The sequence below is a fragment of the Leuciscus leuciscus genome (genome assembly GCF_965113295.1).
Source record: "Leuciscus leuciscus genome assembly, chromosome: 9".
Taxonomy (NCBI): Eukaryota; Metazoa; Chordata; class Actinopteri; order Cypriniformes; family Leuciscidae; genus Leuciscus; species Leuciscus leuciscus.
In genome coordinates this window covers 39988858-40010370 of record NC_138733.1, presented here as the reverse complement: position 1 = coordinate 40010370, position 21513 = coordinate 39988858, and the positions used below count along the sequence as shown (strand labels likewise).

The 21513-nt window shown below is 39.6% G+C and overlaps 1 long non-coding RNA gene across 1 annotated transcript in view; it reads right to left on the bottom strand.

Moving 5' to 3' along the window:
• Nucleotides 1–21513, bottom strand: part of LOC309507050 — a 269877-nt gene that overhangs the window by 247896 nt on the left and 468 nt on the right. The window lies entirely within an intron of this gene.

Here is a 21513-nt window from a genome sequence, read left to right as displayed (position 1 = left end):
AAGTTCCACATTTGGATAATAGCATTATGACAGTCGTGTTAATGTTGGTTAGAACTGAAGTGTCTTCAACTGTTGTTTGGAAAACAAACAGGAAATGTCCATGGGTTAGAAGTGAAATCAGAATTTTATTAGTACACAGTAGACTTGTAGTCAAGACCGCCTAAACCGAGACCAAGACACTACCAAGACCAGAGGGTATCGAGACCAAGACAAGACCAAGACCAAGACCAAGTCAAGACCAAGACCAAGTCGAGACCAAGACCGAGACCAAGTCGAGACCGGAGGGGAAAAAAAACAGACTAGTGTTGAAGCTAAGCAATAACTTGTATGAATTCAAGAACAGCAGCATACTAGGTTTCAGCCGCAGTTTACATTCAATACATATTAGACGGTATTACTTCAACTACACAGGCAGAACAATACAGAGACAGACCATGTCATGTGTGTGACTGTGAGCTCACTGTAAATGTTTTTGCAGACTGGGTGAGATCAACTAGGCCTATGTGTAGCAATTGCATGACGGCTGTTACTGCACTATTAGAGGATTGAAACTCCCTTAACTTTTGTGTACTGTTGAGGACTGACATTACTGGTACTGATGGTTCATCTGACAAAACATCAAACACCTCCAACACCATCTTGCTCCTCCAACAACTGTCTAAAGAATGAGAAATATGTAACCAATTGAAATTATACTTAATGTGTAGATGAAATCGTAACATCAAATTAAAGATACACAATTATAAACTTGGATTAGGCCTAATGTTTAGTCAACACAACGGAGATATGCATATGATATTTAAAAGACCATTTATTTAGTCTAACACCATCTTAAATACAATACTGTAATCAAACAACACACACACACACACACACACAGATATCAAAGTCACAAATTCATCTAAGCAAATGCCTGCCTATCTCTGCCGATTTCGGAGTCTCACATAATTCAATTTTTAAAAACGAAATTATAGGCTTAAGTGCAGGATCCGAAAGTTGGTCGTTTTGTCGCTATGGTTACACACACACACACACACGTCACACACACACACACACACCGTTGGCGGTGCGATCAAAGTCATCTGTCAGTTGTGCAGTTACCCAAACTCTCCTGAATGAAGTTAAAACCCATCATGATGTCACTGATATGTGTTTTTTAATTCAAGTGATCAAAGTGCTCGTTGCCGCTGCGATCAGTGGCGCGGATAAAGTGTTTTCTGGTGTGGCTCACGCACACGCCGAACTTTCACTCGGACGCGCGCTTCAATCCGTTCCGTTGCGGATAATAATGTTGCATTATCGAACGTTGTGTCGTCGTGGATATTGTAGTATTGTATTGCTAAATTCCCCGACCACTATGTTGGTCTGAGACAGCGAGACCTAGACAAGACCGAGAGGTCCGAGACCAAGACAAGACCAAAGACCGTCAAGGCCGTGACAAGACCGAGACCACGTAAAAGTGGTCTCGAGACCGGTCTCGAGACCAAGACCGGTCTCGAGACATACATCACTAGTACACAGTAAATTCCACAGAGTTAAATCAACACTGCTCAGAGCAAATATGGCCCCACTCTACAGAGTGTTAAAGTAACACTAAAGCGGTGTTAAAGTTAATGAGATAATTAAGTGATTAATTGAGTGATGATTGAGCATTAGTGATGAACACCTGCAGTTAACAAGCAGAATCACTGAAGGAGAAAATCACAAATTGTAAGCCACCGTCATGGTGATGGGTGTTTGCATTAGTTGGGCTCTTGACCCTTATATTATTAACTTTAGATTTTGATTGGCTGCTGTATCTGAGTTATAACTGCCAGATGAACAAAGAAAAAAAGTGATCTGATGGTGTTGGTTATATAATGACATTCATCATTTGAACTTGATCACTGAACTCATTAAGATCCTTCTTTCTGGCTTTGATTTATGTTGTTGGTTACAGAATAACTGTGATTCTGCATAAATATCTAGAATTTTTGATATAATATAAAGGATTTCTTAAAAGTTGTTTAAAACAAAACAAAAATCCTTCTTTTAGGCACACACAGACGTCAAGATTCAGTCTATGCATCTCAACAATGGTGATGAGCAGAATATTCAATTAGGAAAAGTAAATTACATAGACAATTCAGATCATAATTTATTCATACCGCAATGCATGATGGGAGCCATTAATGAGTTGTGATTGGTGGCAGCCACTGCAACATGCTTTATTACTGTCACCATTGTTGGGATTCACAGGCTGATTATTGATGTCTGTGTTTCTAAACGAATTTATTTGAAAGTCTTTTGATCAAAACAATGTTTATGAAATATTTTGGATTATAAAGTACTGATAATCATATGCTGTTAAAATCACAAAGTTGCTGGTAAAAAGCTAAGCCAAACTATCTCTATAATTTTCATTTTTCCAATCACAGCATGATTACTTCAAAACATAACCAACACTATCAGATCACACTTTAATTTGTTAATTTAACTGTTATAAATCAATAAAAGCAGACAAACAACAGTAAAATTTAAAGTAAACATATAAGGGTCAAGAGCCCAACTAATGCAAACACCCATCACCATAATGGTGGCTTACAATTTATGATTTTCTCCTTCAGTGATTCTGCTTGTTAACATCAGGTGTCTTCAATAATGCTCAATCATCACTAAATTAATCACTTAATTATCTCATTAACTTTAACACCACTTTAGTGTTACTTTAACACTCTGTAGAGTGGGACCATATTTGCTCTGAGCAGTGTTGATTTAACTCTGGCGATTTTACTGTGTAGCCTACGTTATCACTCTGAAAAACACTGGTATTTGGCAAGTCCTGAAATGTTTCAAGAATCCACCCCTTCAGTGCTAATACTGACTTTGTTACTAACAATGTTTTTTTTGTTTTTTTGTTTGTTTGTTTGTTTGTTTTTTGCAGGTGGATCTGTCTTCAGAAAGCCCATTTATCCAAGACACCCACTGCACTTGTAAAGCAGGATTGGGGCACTGCAACCACTTACTGGGACTACTGTACACACTGACTCACTACCTAAAAATGGGGCACAAATCTGTACCGCCCAGAACAAGTAAAACCTCTTTGCCTCAAACATGGCATGTGCCATCAAGAACATTAGGACTGAAGCCAAAGTCAACCAGCAGAGCATCAGTTTCCAAAGTAAAACCACCAAATGCAAATCCCCAAAGAGTTAACCGGACGAGTGCTGGAATTCTCCCAAATGTTTATTGCCCAGTCCCTCTTCCATTGCCCTGCGGTGAATTTGAAGATAAACTGAGGGAAAACCTAAAAACATTAGGAAGCTGAAATTATTAACAGCTGGAAAGCAACAGAAAGAACTGGTCTCCACAGAGTTTGGTGAGCTACCTTTAGGGTCTGTTTTAACCTAACAGTTACCCCAGCAGACAGTGTCCTTTGAACTGTCTCTGCCTCCACAACCACTCTCCTACACAACTGTTATAAACCAGAGAGAACATGCTTTCCTGTAGCTCAGTGTTAAGAGCATTGCGTTAACAACGCAAGGTTGTGGGTTTGATCCCAGGGGATTGCACATACCTATGTATAAATGTATAGGATAACGCAATGTAAGTCGCTTTGGATAAAAGCGTCTGCCAAGTGCATAAATGTAAATGTAAACATGATTTCTATGGAGGTTTGATAATTACACCAGAGGAATCACTACACCTGGGAAGTGGAACCAGGGACCAAAGCAGCACCACTTGGCATCGACTACGTGCAGAGAGGATTACATCAACATCTTTCAAGCAAGTCTGTTGTAGAGTAAAAGACTTTGAAAAGTTATCTGCTAACATGACTGCTAAACAAACAGTAGTACTCTCCGGTTTTTGGACAAATGGGGATTAGTGGGTTTACATGGTGTGATTTTTTTTTTTTTTTTTTTTTTTGTAAAATAAAAAAATGACAACCACATTGAACGCATCTATTTCAACAGAGATGAATGGGAGGAGATGAAGGGTAAACTTGATTTTTAAAAATTTTTTTTTAGCTGTTTCTTACCGGCTTTGTGCAACAAGAGAGTGTAAACAGAATCAAAACCAAAACGACATTGTGCTTTGAATTGTAATGCAGGAATATTCTTAAAGGGTTAGTTCACCCAAAAATGAAAATCCTGTCATCATTTACTCACCCTCATGTTGTTCCAAACCGGTATGAGTTTCTTTCTTCTGCATAACACAAAATAATATATTTTGAAGAATATGGGTAAACAAACAGTTGATGGTAGCCATTGACTTACACTGTACCCATATTCTTTATAAATACCTTATGTTGTGTTATGCAAAAGAAACTAACTCATACAGGTTTGGAATAGCATGACAGGATTTTCATTTTTGGGTGAACTATCCCTTTAAACGTAAATTATATTGTTGTATTTTTTAAAGTACATGATTTTTCCTCTTTACTTATCAGCTTTACCGTGTAAATGTGATCAAACAGTCAAGTAAAATGCAGAAATGTTCTTTATTGTTTTAAAATATACATTGTTGTATTCTTTGTCAAATACTCACCTTATGTCATTAACTTCTGTCTGTGAAACAGTATTTTTAAATGCACATGATTTTTCATATTTTACTTATCTGCTTTACAGTGTAAATGTGATCAAACAAATCAAACAGTCAAGTTTAATGCAAAAATGCAGTCAGAAGCAAAGCATGCTGGGATCTAGAAATCTGTTGTAATGCATTCCGTGAATGTGTGTGCTACACTGTATTTGTGTGAACTTTCATTCACATTTATATGGGAACATGTATGTGCAATATATGTACACAATAAAGGATAAAACTTTGTGAATATTGCATGTAATGCTATTTTTGTCTTCATTTATAAATATTTTAAATGTATTAATATATAGCCATGCATGGTCAATGCATATTTTACAGTATATTGAAAAATATAAGCACTAGTTTCCCATATATGGAAATGTATTATGTAATATATTGCATTATATTTTGCAGTATATTCCCATATATTTTGGTTCCATAAGGGTGACTTGACTTGACTTAAAGTGCAGTCTTGTGCATTTTCAATCATTGTCATCAAAATCGTATAGTTTACATCAGGTAATACAGAGTACACTGTCATTTTGATAGCATGACTAAGCATTTTGACTATCTTGTTTGTGAACAATGACACAAGGACTTGTCATTCTGATAGCACTGATATGTTCATTGACATAAATACTGAGTTTAGAGATGAACTATAGGGGTTTAGGCAAATTACAGGCATTTGCAGATAATCCATTGTGTGGTGCTGTTTGTACAAGAATTGTGATTCAAGAAATGTACTAAAGCAACTGAGAAAAACTGTCGTCATGATCTATTCTAGTGCTGTGAAATTGAGACCGTTTTATCCAGTCACACAGAGACAATTAAAATGATGCCAAACAAGAGAGGGGAAAATAATGATTTCACAAGTTACATTATATCTTGGTGAACTTTCAGTAACTTGAGGCATGAGGGATAGGAGAGGGATGTTAGTACAATCACAGTAATATAAGGTTTGTATATTCTACATTAATATTAATAAATAAGATCTGAAATTACAGTTTTTTACAATCACGTTGTTACTATTTTCAGAACCTTGATGTCATTTTTCACAACTCCAACCCTTTTCTCAATTACTTGGATACAATACACATAAAACTTAAATCATTCAACAAAAATCACCTGTTCAATATGACAACTTAAAATCAAAGTACTACTATTTCAAAAGGCAATTCACACATTACTTTTCAAATGAGTGTCTATTCATTTCCTTACAATGATCTAACTATCAATTGATACAACTGCTCAAAATGATTAGTAACTGTTGCATTACTCTTAATGCATAGTTGTATGGAAACAGACAAACAATCTTCCATGTTTAAATCATGAAAGTTTCAAGATAACGAGATTCATTGTCACCAATTAGCGTGGAGCATGAACCAATTAGACTACAATGTCAATGGATGTAGCCTAATATTTTATCATAATGCTTCATCAGACACGAGGCTTGTTTGAGATGCGCCTTGCCTCGGCTGAAATGTATGCGAGAGTAGGCGGCTGCAGTGAGAGGAGGAGTGAAAAAAAGCACAGGCAAGCCGGACAGATCTCTCTTCTCGTAGTGGATCTGACACCTGCGAGATCAAAGATGGATATCGCGGGATTCACGCTTGTGAACAGTGTTGCTAATAAACTGGATGTAATTCAAGTTATATTGCTTTTATATGAAAATAAATAAAATGAACAAGACACCCAAAGTACTTGTTATTTAATTTCATTCCAAATACATGTTTATCAATCATTTTTTCTTTAATACAGACATATGTGTTTTTATTTATTTATTTTTTTTATAAAAATTTAATTGCATAACCCAAAGAGATCGCACTGTCAGATAGTTGGGGAATATTCAAACATAACATATACACATAAAACATGATATTAGAGTTTTAAAATCAAACATTTTAAAAGAGAACAATACATCACAGTTGTTTAAACCAATGAGCATTAAGCTGTGTCGTCAGCAAGTCGTTTCCCATCATGCTTTTGATCAGCGCAGTCAGTGGAGAGCAACTGCGCTCGACTGCAGAATCCGACACGTGCGCCTTGTGCTCGCGAGAGTTTTTTGACATACGTCAGCATGACATCAGAGCAAGGCGGACCGCACTCGGACACATTTCTAACCGGCATGCATCTCGCGCTGATCACCGGTGATCGTTTCTGCGCAGATTTTGCTAATCTCAAACAAGCCTATTGTGTCTATGGTCCCAAATGGCCCTTGTAATTGCTTGTCCAATTCTGCCAACTCGTTACTGATGATTGAGTGCACATTGTGGAATGAGTATATAAAGAGTTGATTGGGATCCAATTTCAAGAGCATAGTGATACGTAACATGAAGCCAGCAGGTGATCCAGGTCACAATGGAGGTCAAGCAGTGGTGGGAGGAAGATGAGGAAGACGTGTTGGTCAAAGGAATGGCAGTGGACAGGCACCCCTTCTGAGAGGTGGTCGTGGGCCTCGTTTGAGAGGTGTGGGGGAACGTAGTAGAGGACAGGCACCCCTTCTGAGAGGTGGTCGTGGGCCTCGTTTGAGAAGTGTGGGGGAACGTAGTAGAGGACAGGCACCCCTTCTGAGAGTTGGTCGTTGGCCTCGTTTGAGAGGTGTGGGGGAACGTGGTAGAGGACAGGCACCCCTTCTGAGAGGTGGTTGTGGGCCTCGTTTGAGAGGTGTGGGGGAACGTGGTAGAGGACAGGCACCCCTTCTGAGAGGTGATTGTGGGCCTCGTTTGAGAGGTGTGGGGGAACGTGGTAGAGGACAGGCACCCCTTCTGAGAGTTGGTCGTTGGCCTCGTTTGAGAGGTGTGGGGGAACGTGGTAGAGGACAGGCACCCCTTCTGAGAGGTGGTTGTGGGCCTCGTTTGAGAGGTGTGGGGGAACGTGGTAGAGGACAGGCACCCCTTCTGAGAGGTGGTTGTGGGCCTCGTTTGAGAGGTGTGGGGGAACGTGGTAGAGGACAGGCACCCCTTCTGAGAGTTGGTCGTTGGCCTCGTTTGAGAGGTGTGGGGGAACGTGGTAGAGGACAGGCACCCCTTCTGAGAGGTGGTTGTGGGCCTCGTTTGAGAGGTGTGGGGGAACGTGGTAGAGGACAAGGCCACGGACCAAGACAGCGGCAGCAACAGCATAGTGTCCAATGAAATTCGGGCAATAGTTGTAGACCTTGTCATAAATCATGGCATGACAATGACTGAGGCGGCTACAATGATACAACCAAACCTCAGAAGGTCAACCGTGGCCTCAATAATCAGAACTTTCCGCAATGAGAACCGGTAAGTTATCAGCATGAACTAAACATTATACTACTCTCAATTGTCAAATGACTGCATACCAATGTGTATCACAGAATAGGTGATGTGACCAAGTGTCTTCTTACTCTAATGTTCCCTGTAGAATATTATATAATATTATCCCTATAGAGACCAGGTCAAATAGTGGAGGCAGAGGCAAAATTCTAACTGACCAACAAGAGCAGGCTGTGGTCGATTTGGTTCAGGCCAGAAATGATTTTCGCCTTACAGAAATTCGCCGGCATATCTTGGACAATGAAGACATGTTCAACAATGTGGGATCCATAAGTTTGCAGACTATTGCACGCATACTGAAAATGCACCAGGTATCTATAAAACAACTATACCGTGTGCCTTTCGAAAGAAATGCAGACAGAGTGAAGCAAATGAGGACTGAGTATGTTCAGGTAAGTTCAGTTTCAAGATGGCTGTTGTAAAAACATTCCCAAAAATTCTACATTGTACAGTAATCTCTAAATCTCTTTCCAAAATGTATTTTTAGAGGGTGATGGAGCTGGATGCTGATGACGACCATCACAAATTCATATATTTGGATGAGGCAGGTTTTAATCTGGCAAAGACAAGGAGGAGAGGTCGAAATTTCATTGGCCAGTGGGCAACCATCCAAGTACCTGGACAACATGGGGCCAACATTACCATGTGTGTGGCTATATCAGAAGATGGTGTGGTGGGACGCAGACCTCATATTGGACCATATAATGCAGCTCTCCTTGTCACCTTTCTTGATGAGCTCGATCAGGTTTGTAGAGCTGTAGGTTTTCTTTTCTATTTCATAGCTAATTATTTTTGCTTTGATTCAAATAAACCTATGTTGTGATTGTACTGTAGTGTTTTGCATCAATATATTACAAACTTTGTTCAATGATTCCACTGTGTCTGTAGTATTCTCTCTACTACTGCAGTACTTTTACAGAGATGTATTTACTGTACATGTAGTACCATAATGAAACCTGTATCACCTATTTTGTTCTACAATATTTAATGATTGTACGAACAATGACACAGTGAAACTATCGGTTGCTTGTGTGTGGGTGATCTATAGTTATGTTTCAATGGTATTTCACAGTAAATTTGTTTTTTGAACCAATGATTGTGCAAGTGCAATATTTCTTTAAAGATGTGAATGTGCAATGTTTTGAACATTAGACAGCCTGTGTTACAAGTGATAACCGTTTTGAGTTTTGTGTCTAGAGTTTTGAAAAATGACATCAAGGTTCTGAAAATAGAAGCAAAGTGATTGTAAAAACTGTAAATCACGATTCAGGGATCAACTATAGATGTTCCCATATAACTGTGAATGTATGTTCACACACACACACACACACACACACACACACACACATATATATATATATATATACATACATTCACGGAATGAGTTACAACAGATTTCTAGTTCCCAGCATGCTTTGCTTCTGACTGACTTCTGAAAGGGGGGCAAATGTTAAAATTAAATGTCATTTAAAGTCCCTGTAAAGTCAAAATTAAGTATGTGTTCTGAGTTTGTCACACCACAGAAAAATGTGTTATTAGCCACCCAGCCAAATTTGAATGACAAAAAAAGCCGGCAAGTACATAAAATAAGCTATCAAAATCTTGAAAAAATGAGCAGTAGTCTCTGCTCTCCCACTCGTGGGAAAGCTACCGTCGCCACACTCAGCTGTCACCGCTACAGCCGGAATGGATGCTCCTAGTAGCTTAATTGGTTTTACACAGCCATACATGTTCAAGCCTGGACTACCTACTATAATTATAACATAAGCACACAAGGCAACTTACACTCATTGGTGGGCACGCACTGCCGATGATGGCACCAGTTGTCGGCGCGACGGGATGATGAACGCCGAGGTGGTTGATAGTCGGTTCGGCCCCATTTACCAGTAACAGCGGATTATCAGTGAATCCCAGTTGTCTTCGATGAAAGTTTATAAAACTATCCCGTGTAAAATGATCACTACAGAGGCGGGTTTTGGCGGTGATCCTCAGCTCTCCATCAAGGTGGCTCTTCACAAAATTAATCCACCTCTTCTTGATGTGATCGTTTTTCGGAAATTTTAATAAGGACACCGATCTGTTTTGTACGTGATCGCATCCAGGTAGTACGCATTTCCGTGACGAAGGCATAGCTAGCTAGCAAACTGTAGGCTGTAGTAACAGTACTGACAGTAACTCGCGATCGGCAAACTGATGTGATTGTGCTCTATTTATATTGTTAGGGGAGGGGCCAGTGTCAGGGGCTCCAGTGCGTCATCAAGTAGGGGCGTGTCCAGGAGCTCAGGGGCTCCGGTGCGTCATCGAGCCCCCGTTTTAGCCCCGCCCAAAAAATCCGGAACACAGCAATGGTGAAAAACTGTTTAACGGTCTAACTCCACAATTCAGTACTTCACAGGTCACAGTCTTTGTAATATGTTTTAGCAATACATTTCTAACATTTATAATGTGTTTAGAATTTTTTTTTTGAATTGCCTTTAGAGGGACTTTAATGTGTTTTGCTCAATATTAACCCTCTGGGGTCCGAGGTGTTTTCTGGGCCCTGGAGGTGTTCTGACATGCGCTGACATTTGTGTTTATTTCTGTTACTTGACATTTTCATGGCTAAAGTCTGATTACACTGTATTCAGCACAAACTCTGCTACAACTGTTGTATCCGTGTTTGCTGGTGGGATTCCCTCTGAAATTTGTCTGAGATCCTCTGGCCATGCTTCTTCTTGGGGGAGATTCTCTGAGAACTGCTTGGGAGATCCCCCGGCCATGATTAAAGCATTTAAAGGACATTTTCTGAAGTCTGTTTTTTTTTATTATTGCTGCGCAGAAGTTTAGTTTAGGGGAGCAAGTTAGTTAGGGGGAGAAGTTAGGGATATTGATCGGGGACGTCGACTGTAGACGAGACCCAGATAGACTAAACGTCGACTGTAGACGTTCGGTGACATCGATTGTAGACGAGACCCAGGTACATAGTTAGGTTTAGGGAAAAATCTACCACACTGGTAATGCTGTTTGATTTCATCTAAGGCTGTGGCTGGAAGTCAGTTGTAGTTCTTGTGTTTCTCTTTTTTTCTGTTGTTGTTGTTTCTCTTTCCTTCAGTGATTCTGCTTGTTGACAGCAGGTGTTCATCATTAAAGCCCAATCATCACTTAATTAATCACTTAAGTATCTTATTAACTTTAAATCTGATTCAGAGTTATTTTAACTCTCTGTAGAGAGGGATCAAATGTTCTCTGAGCAGAGTTAATTTAACTCTGGGAATTTTTCTATGTATATACCATTATCATCAAGAACAGGCAGTGGCTTCATAATTTCACCTGTGTTCTCAGAAGAATCTGCTATGGAGCTGATTAATTATTTACAGGTCCCCCCTCCCCCTTATAAATCTATTTTACGCACCCTTCTAAAGGCCTGAATGTATGTGGTGATTTCATGGAGTAGAACATGTTTCTGGATCAACATTCCAATCAACCAATCAAATTTGAGGGATAGTTTTTTTAGGTAGTCAAGTTCCCTTTCAAAAGCTTCACTCTATGCGGCGCTGATAGCGCTTTGGGAATATCTTTGATTGACCAGCTGTGAAGTAACACCTCAATGAAATCGAACTTGGTAGCCTCAGACGGTGGCGTCATTGGAATGCGCGCTCGGTAGAGGTTATAATTAGATGTGCCACAGGTGCATCCTCAGGTTTCTTTGTCTTCAGACCATAGTGTGTGTGTGTGTGACAAGCTCTCTCTTTCTGCCTCTCTGCTAGGAGTTAGTTTCACTAGGCATGGTGCAGAAAATTCTCTCTTTCTCCTCCCGTTCTGGTAAAAAAAAAGAGAAAAAGAAAAATGAGCGACATAAGTGGTGTGTGTCTCCCTGTTCACGGCCCATGCCTGAATGCGATTCACACCAGTTTTGTTTCGTTTATTTTGAGGAAGAGCATGCTGCCCTTGCGTTGAAGCAGGGCGAGTGTGAGCACTATGAGGGTTTTCTGGTTAAAGTGCTACACGCTCATCTTGCTTACTTCCTAAGGCCAGCACCCACTCTACCATCGTGGAGCGCTCGTATGGAACTGGCTGAGGAGCAGGAGACGGGTCTGTCCCTATCGCTTGCTCTCTCTCCAGATCTGAATGTCCTTTTGCGCGATCCTAAAGCGTTCCCCGGTGTATACAGCGTATCTCTTGCATCCACTATGGATTTTGAGATTCCTGTCTCTGAGTGTTACTCATGCAATGATAAAGCGTATGAGGAACTACTCACACAGTGGCCAGGTTACAGCTAGACCAACCACGTGAGCAAGAGACCCCCAAACGAACCATGTCAGTGTTGCAGGCGTACCAGGCTAACCTACTGAAGGGCCTGGGTACGGGAGGTTCCATCGTCGAGGAGGTGTTCTCTGAGTTTCCTTGAGCCAAAGACATGTTCCTCTGTGTGACCAAGCAAACGGCATGTGCCATCGGCTGTTCACGGAGACCTGCGCCTCCAGAAATACTTCCTCCAGCAGCTCAGAGGCTGCCATGTCATAGTGCGGTTGGACAACAAAGCGGCAGTCTCTTACATAAATCACCAGGGTGGTCTGCATTCACGCACTGGAATGGGCCTGTACGCATTTCCAGAGTTCTAGCGAGAGTTCGTCAACAAGGGTGTTGCCTCTTACTGATAGTGCTGTGTTGGCCAACTAGAATTTGGTTCTCTGAGATAATATCTCTCCTCGACTGCTCACCCTGGGTAATACTGGAAAAGAGGGACTTTCTGTTTCAAGCGCAGGGGACAATCCCTGCCTCAGGCCGTCATCCCCGGCCTGAGTTGTGGAACTTTCATGTTTGGCCCCTGAAGGGTACCAACTGAGGGACACTGGACTTTCACCCTAAGTCATGGAGACCTTTCTCAGTGCTAGGGCTCCTTCCACTAGAAGAATTTATGTCAGTAAATCTGGTGTCTTTGAAAGGTGGTGCACTGCACATCAGGAGGAATCAATCTTGCACTCTATCCTACTGGATACTGTGTTCAGGGTATACATGAATCAACAAAAGACGAGAAAGAAAAATCTTTTCACAGCATATATTGAATTTTTACATAAACAATTCACCACAAACACCAAACAAACAAACTCAAACATTAAATAAATCACACAAAAAGTAATGGTGTGAGTGGATGAGTGTGAAATGTCCCATAAAGATGTTGACGAATAATGGAGTTGATAAAGTGAGCAGTCTTTAGAATGAACAGTCTTATCTGCAAATGGTAGGAATTGATGAAAGGAAGTATTTGTCCTTCTGGTTGTAGCCCGGGAGTCTTTGAAAACAATCCTTGGGCAGTTGCTTTGTCCTATGCACCCAAGCAAACTCAATCCAGCACTCAAGGCAATATAAGTTCCATGTAATACAAAAATCCTCTACAAAAGAAAACAACTCATTAACATTTTTACAAAGCATACACAAAAGATGAAATAAGAATAACAAACAAAGTTTCTCAAGCCAGGATTATTTAAGAGAACAGCAGATACCATGTGGTTACTCAAACTGAAGCTACCTTTTCTTCTTCTTCTTCTTTAACATTTATTGGCGGTTGGCATACCAATTTGGTGCATTACCGCCACCAACTGTTTGGGGTGTGGAGCTTCAATGCGGATTCAAATGCTAACATATATAAATATGTATATATATGTAGAAGCTACCTCTTACTCTTCTACTTCCTCTTTTATACATAAGTTATAGGTGCTACTGGTGTCCCCTAGTGGATGGGATGAACATAGCACTGACATTAAGAACAAATAAACCATGTGACAGCCAGTGACTGTTACAAAGTAGAATGTCTGTTGGGGGACCATCAATAAATTGTATTTATCACTGTAATTTAATGTTTAAATATGCAAATTAGGCATTCTCATCAAATATGTGCTAATTTGCACTAAACAATAAAGTGTTTACACAACCGCAAGACTTTTAAACAGTAAACAAGCTAACTGAAAAAAAAACAAACAAAAAAACAGTAATGTAGGCCTACTGTAATATTAGTTTGCAGGCTTGTCTTCTAGTGGCTTTTATGCATCCAACTGTATCCATACACTCTCATCTCATCCCTTTTCCCACATTTGTAGTAATGACACTATAATGCAAACTGGAAATTGTAACGTGTGAGTATGCGATAGTTTTGTCGTGCGCACGCTAAAGTTTTCTCGTGTTATAACACCAAATTTATTTATAAGACCAACACGCTAATATTCCACAAGAAACTGACTGTCATAAAACTTTGAACTGCGTGCACTGACGTCACTGCCATTACATATAGGCTGAGGTGTCTCGTGTGATCCATGTAAGCAGAACGCTTTCTCCGATGGTAAGAGACACCCTCTCATCTCCCTATAATAAGACAAATCTCTGGAGGCATGCTCCAAGCACACTCTCATCTCATCCCTATTCCCACATTTGTAGTAATGACACCATAACGCAAACTGGAAATTGTAACGCATGAGCACGTGATAATTTCTTGTGAGCACGCAATAGTCTGTATATATTTTTTATTTTTACAAAGGTCCCTTCAGGGGCTCGGAATATCATTTTGGTGTTTTTATCCAGTTATCACTTGTATATTTCCAAAGCACAGATAATGCAATACACACTCTGCAAACTGCGCCAATTCAACTCTAACTCTCAGCCGAGATCTCACCCACCGAAGTTTTAAAGGGCCAGCGTCATAATTTAACAGAATTGAACAGGTATCTGTATACATCATTCATGCATTACTAGTACTATATGACATTGATCCCAATTACACATTTACATGTAAGATACTTTTTCTTCCCCTGGTTACATATGTTTGCTGGTTTGTTGTTTATTATCGTTAGATTTTTTAGAGATTGGCGTTGTTTTGTCTGAATCTGCGATCAGGATCTATTCAGGACCTGATTTTCCGGCTTGTCACCTGAGGCTGGGTCAGCTGCTCGTTTCTGAATGAAGTCTAAGCAGCTCTTGGTTTGTGAAGGCACTGAACAACATGGAATGAATTGAATTGCATCCCTTTTTCTGGATTATAGAGTGTGGCTGAGTCCCAATTCGCATACTATCCGTCCTAAATAGTATGCGAAACTAGAATTAGTACATCCCAAATCGTAGTATGTTGAAATGAGTATTCCAAAGATACCCGGATGGTCTACTATTTCCGGTTAGAATTCGAAGTGCAGATCAATGCACACTCTAAGGGCTAATATTGCCCACAACCCATTGCGTGCGGGAGGGAGGAGCTATGTGGTGATGGTGGTGATGTAAACATGGCAGCCGGATGCAGCAGCGGAGATGCGCCCTCAGTTTTTAAGTGTAAGAATTCAAATGTTTAACCCTAATTAAAGTTATTTTTAAAGTTATCAGGCTACAAAACAATACATAAAAAGGCTCTAGTAACGTTACAGTGTCATGCAAGTGTCTTTTTTATTTTATTTCGTTTGATGTTTCTGTCTTAGATTTATACCTTACTATAAACCCTTATGAAAATAAACACCTTTTACTACACTAACCATAGTTTAACCACACTGACTTATTTGTAGTACTGTGGCTGTACAAATGTTAACTTTATCAGTCCAACCAAAGAAACATGGTTACTACACTTTTACTATAGTAAAAGCATGGTTCATTTTCATCTGGGTATTTTTGAGTATTATACATAAGTATAAAATTAAGTATAAAATACGTTAAACAATAGTTACACTATAAACTTTAAATATTTTAACTCAGAAAATAAGTAGCTTGCGTTACACACATTGCACATGAACATCAGAACCAGCCGCCTCACAAACGACCTGCGTTTGGTTGATCTACGACGCCCTGCTTCACTCCTCAATTTGGTAAAACACATTGTAAATGTATTGTGGAAAAAAAGATGGGAATAGTAAATGCAATTATATTGGACATATAAGAATGAATGAAATATAAAATGTTTTGTGTCATGCAAGTGTGTGTGCGTGTGTGCGGTGTGCGTGACTAGGCAACCACGTTCTCGTTGCATGACGTCATCGAAGTATGTCCCAGAACGTGCATACTCTTTTGCTACACACTCAAAAGTATGTACTTTTTCCTCACAAAAAAGTACATACTTTTAGGTCGTAGTATAAGTAGGTCAATTGGGACTCAGCATGTGTCTGCAAACAGGCTGTGGCCTGGTGCTGTTTCGAATCTGATTCCTGGATCTAGGTCATCGAATTGCAGTCTTAGAATCATGTGGTTGTAAGGAACAATGCTGCATGGACTGTCACGGGTGGTCAGTTCTTGTTTTTTGTTTCGGGTTGGTCTGGCACATTTCTTAGTTCAGTGTCTTGTGTTTTGATTATTTTTTTCTTTGGTTTCTGATTGATCGGATTATGTTGTTCACCTGATGCTCGTTTCATTGATAAGTTTGTGTGTTTCGTTACCGGTTGTTGTTGTTTTTTTTTTGTTTTTTTTTTCTAGCCTGAAGTATTCTGAGTGTTATATTTCTCTAAATTTATAAATCTACACAGCAAAATCCCCAGTGTTGAATTAACACTCAGTGTACATATGTGTCTGTGACGGTCATGCATAATTAGGTGTTTAACTGTGTGGTGTTGGGCAGTTTACAGTCTCCTTTTGTCCCTGAAGGTATCAGCGCCCGTAAACCAGATTGGAAGCACCTGCGCTAGACACTGTGGGGAGGATAAATACTCCGGCTCTTTTAATATCGCGCTCTCTCTGATTTGGTTCCACTCCTGCCAGCAGCAGCAACACATCTTTGTTTTGTTATATTATGTTTTGTTACCGCTTCTCAACACCAAAACGTCACTCTAGTCACTCATCCACATTTACACCACTGATGCCACTGACTAACATTGTTAATTGTTAGTTTATTGTTTAAGTTGTTATAATAAATATGTTTACTTTTGGCAATCCTCCGTGTCCTCTTCGCATTTGTCATGACCTTTGAGCTGGGTTATGACATGTCCAACTACACTGAAGCAGTGTTTAAGTTAATGAGATAATTAAGTGATTAATTAAGTGATGATTGGCCATAGTGGTGACACCTAATGTTAATAGGCAGAATCACTGAAGGAAAGAGAAACAACAAGAACAGAAAAAAAGAGAAACACAAGAACTACAACTGACTTCGAGCCATTACGCATTATTGCACTTATTATTAACCAGTTTGACTTTATTATGGTGACAATTTTCAATGAAACATCAACATCTAAAACTGTTAATTCTTAAAAAGAACTTCTGTAGATGAATGACAGAAATAAGATCAAACTGATTTATAATAAGAGAGATTTCACATATTTTCAGTTGATTTCATCTAAGGCTGTGTCTAGAAGTCAGTAGTAGTTCTTTTGTTTCTCTTTTCTTCAGTTTATCTGCTTGTTATCATCAGGTGTCTTCAATAATTGAACAATCATCACTCAATTAATCACTTAATTATCTAAGGGCGTTTTTCCACTGGGTTCGTTTGCTGCGGTTCCGAACCCGAGTGCGCTAGTTCCCGGCGCCCCCCGCAGCGTTGGTCTGGTTTCACACTCAATTAGTTGTATCGAACCCAGGTGCGTTTGCAGTGATCTTACGTCATCGCAAACGCAATCAAACAATGATATCGACAGTGATACGCATGCGCGGGATACTATACTTCCTGAACAAGCGCGCACCCGAGTCCGTGTTGCTTGCACATTAACGCGAACCGCACCACGGTTCGGGAGCAACCGAGCTCAGACCACCTCCTCCAGGTAGTCTCGGGTTCGGTACTCTAGTGCGCACCCGGGTCCGATGACAGCGTTCACATTAGCGATTTTTCATGCGAACCGTGCCCCGGTCCGCACTAAACTGCCAGTGTGAAAGCGCCCTTAGTAACTCTAACACTGCTTCAGTGCACTCTGCTGGTGGTTCCCATATAAACACAGAGCAGTGTTAATTTAACCCCGGGGAATTTACTGTGTAAGTGATTTTTTAAGCATTAGTGATGAACACCTGCTGTTAACAAGCAGAATCACTGAAGGAAAGAGGAACACAAGAACAGAAAATAGAGAAACACAAGAACTACAACTGACTTCCAGCCATTACAGTTTAGTAATGGCTACATTATATATTATTATATTAATAAACACATTATAACTACAGCAATGAGTTTCAAAGATGAATTTTTTTAACACATCATGCACAACCCCCCAAAAAAACAGCTACAGTGTCATGTAGAAAAACAGAGATGTCAAAAATTAGCACATGAATCTCAACAATGATGGTAATAATTGTTTGATTGATTTATTCATGCAGCAGTGCATGCTGGGAGTTTTATACTATCCTGGAACCCAGCATGCATTGTGACATGAAACTTTTGATTGTCACCATTGACGAGATTCATGTGCTGATTGTTGATGTCTGTGTGTGATCAAGTCAAAGTTCAAAATGTTTTAATGCATTATATGATTTAGTTATTCTTCAGAATAACTGATTACACAACCATTGTATTTTATGTTGTTGATTCACAGATATAGGATACAATTTAAGCAACCATAAATTCAAAGCTTATACACAGGATGAGATCAGAGGATCAGACATGTCCAAAATGATTATGGCATCATCACAACAGCCAGAAACACCTGATCATCTTATTCTTGACTTTTTCTTGCCATAACAATTTTAGAAAATTGTATAATGTTTTACGAACTCACAGTTACAGCAGCCAGAGAAAAACTAATGCTAAGGAGTTAAGTGTCAAGAGACCAACTAAACTCCAACTCGGCCCGTTGACCAGTTGGCTCCACCTTGGTTACTCACTCCCTCAGCTCCACCTGTGACCATCGTCCCTACGACTTCACCAGGCTTCCTCATCCCTGTGGCTCCGCCTTGTTCAGTCGTTGCTCTGCCGTCGCCATGGCCTTTCTGGGCATTATATGATGAACAGATTGAATTTAGGCTTTTAATCACATATAAACCTTAGTCAGTGATGTAGGGTTTGAGGGCGAACCAAACACAAATGAATCTTACAGGTGATTTGTTCAAACATAATTCCACACGGAACTTAACATTCCAGACCCCAAATCACCAATCCAGAACCATAAAATCCAGGCTCCAGCCAGTCTACGCTAACCAACGAAAACCCCCCAGCTAAGAACTTTATGGCCATGCAAGCTTCAAAGAGATGAGTCCAACTAAAGGAAGAACTTGTCAATGTTAGATGGTTTGGAAAAGACTGATTGGTTCAGAGATTGCACCGTTTAGAGCTCGATCAAGATAACAGCAGAAGTTGCTCGATCCCACGACAGATATACAAAACAGACCTCCTTCTTCTTAAGGAACTCTCAATGACCCCAAGGTTAAAATCTCTTAAAACCAAAGAGACAGAGACTTTAAACTATAAAAATACATAAAATCACCCCAAAACAATTCTTGATGGACTTATAATCAAACATCGTTCAACTACATAATTCTATATTGTGTCTACAACCTATATGTGTGTCTAATATGCTTAGATCCCATATAAGTCAGTAACTGTTAGATGTTTGAATGAAAGTGTGTCTTGTTTCCTATCAGTATGATCGTATGTTCTTGATTCAAAATATGGCTTGATTGAAATCTGTGTAAAATGTTTTGTATTCTTATAATAGTAATGATGTCTAAACTGTGGCCTCTGTACTCTCTGCTAGAGCTTGGAGAGTAAGGGGATCACAGATAATGCATGATTTACGATGATAAGTGAAGAAAATGCCACCTCTCAAGTAAACACAGTGTCTATTGGTCAGAACTCATCCAGGAGGCTGGACAAACATTTGAGTTTAAAATCTTAGGACCCGAACAAAGCTTTGGGCGGCAGAAGAAGATAGATAAAGAAAAAGTAGATTCAAAAATGATCATGGAGAAGCCATGACGGAGTAACCAGGCAGACTAGTAACTATGTAGAGGAGCAGACGAAAGAACCCAAATCAAGATCAGAAGAACATGGGTTAAACAGCTTCATTCAAGCCATCTAACTACTCTCGTCTCAATTTTCTTTCTTTTCTTAGTTTTCTTTTCTTTTCCGTTGTGAGTCTCGGTTCTAAGTTAAGTTTTGCTACAAAGTTTCGGTCCACGATTCGACTGCAAAGCCTGCTTCCCACTTCAAAGACTTTCCATTCATCCGCCAGCACACCACGTGATTGGCCGCCCCAGACCTCTATCCAGGCACGAGGAAACGCCAGCCAACAAACCCCTTTTTATGACCACAAAAGGGAATCCCCAAAAGGAACAAAAACAAACAAGTAGCCTCCAGACTTTTAAGCTGAACTGGTGCATTGATATATATTTAATAACCCGCCTAAGAAACGATAGAAGGGTTAAATTGATGATTGATGGTTCGTTCAGGTCAGGGGCCTGTTTCAGAAAGGAGGTTAAGTGAAAACTCTGAGTATGTTAACCCTGAAATGAGGGAAACTCTGAGTTTTCTGTTTCAGAATGGGAGGTATGTTAAACCTGAGAAAGCAGAGTAAGTCAAGCCCGTTTCTGAAAGAGAGGTAACTTATACTCAGAGTCAGTTACCATGATAACTTACTCTGTGAACCTAACCTGGTCAGGAGCAGGTTTTCTTCGGTAAACCCAGAGTTTCTTTCGGTCTCCTCCCCTTTTTTAAAGAGGAAGTGGTGTTTAAACACTTAATTCATTCTTTCAGTACATTTTTACTAATAAAAATAATAAATAAAATATTGCTATTTTTACTGCTGGTTTTTTAATTTTTTATAAGATGAAGTCTATATATAACTCATTAACTTGCAAATGAAAATACAGTAGTAGATTAGAGTTACATAATTTAGTTCTAAACAAATTTGTGGGGGGGGGGGGTATAATACTTGGATATAAACTTATATTCTATAGGCTACTCCACATAAATATGTGAAAAAAATCTGAATGTGTAGATTGTGTGATGTGTCCATAATATTGCCATAATATGCCATAATATTAACATTACCTCTCTGTGGCAGCAGAAACTCTTTATCCTCATTGTCCTGTGAAGATGAGCATTTGGTTGAGTACACTTTATAACACTATTTATCATAATTTCTGGTGTATTGAGTAGACTACTTACAACTGCCTGGGGTTCTGTTGGGACAGGAGGCTCCAAAAGACAGATATTACCATCATTACCATATGTTGGGACCAACAAAAAACCCAACCCAAAGTAAAATAAATGGAAATATCAAAAATAGCCTATAAATGACACATGTAAACCTCTTACATTTTATGAAGGCCCTTGGATCTTCGGGAGTGACTGGCTCTGAAGTCCCTCCAGGAATTCCCTCAGCCGAAAATGCTGCTGCACTGCTTGACACTGGATGCTCTTTAGTTATTTATGTCAAATGTAAAGTCAGGTAGCCTACACCCATGATATGCTCAAGCCTTACCTAATTGAATTATGTTTTTATATTTCATTTTCAGCTGCTGCCATGTTCTTTTAATGCCTGCAGGATTGTACCTACATGAAAATTTAAATTAGGTTGAATAACATACTGTTCTTTCACCTCTGATATTATAACAGTTGGGTAAGTTACTTGTATTACTAACTACAAATGACATCTTCAACAGTGTAATTAGATGAATGTCTACTTATTTCTAATTACTAAATCCCATATCAACCTCAACCACTTGAACAATACAAGGAGAGATAAGAAACTGCACTTTTAATGCTTTCAAATAAACAATATACAATTGCATGAATTAT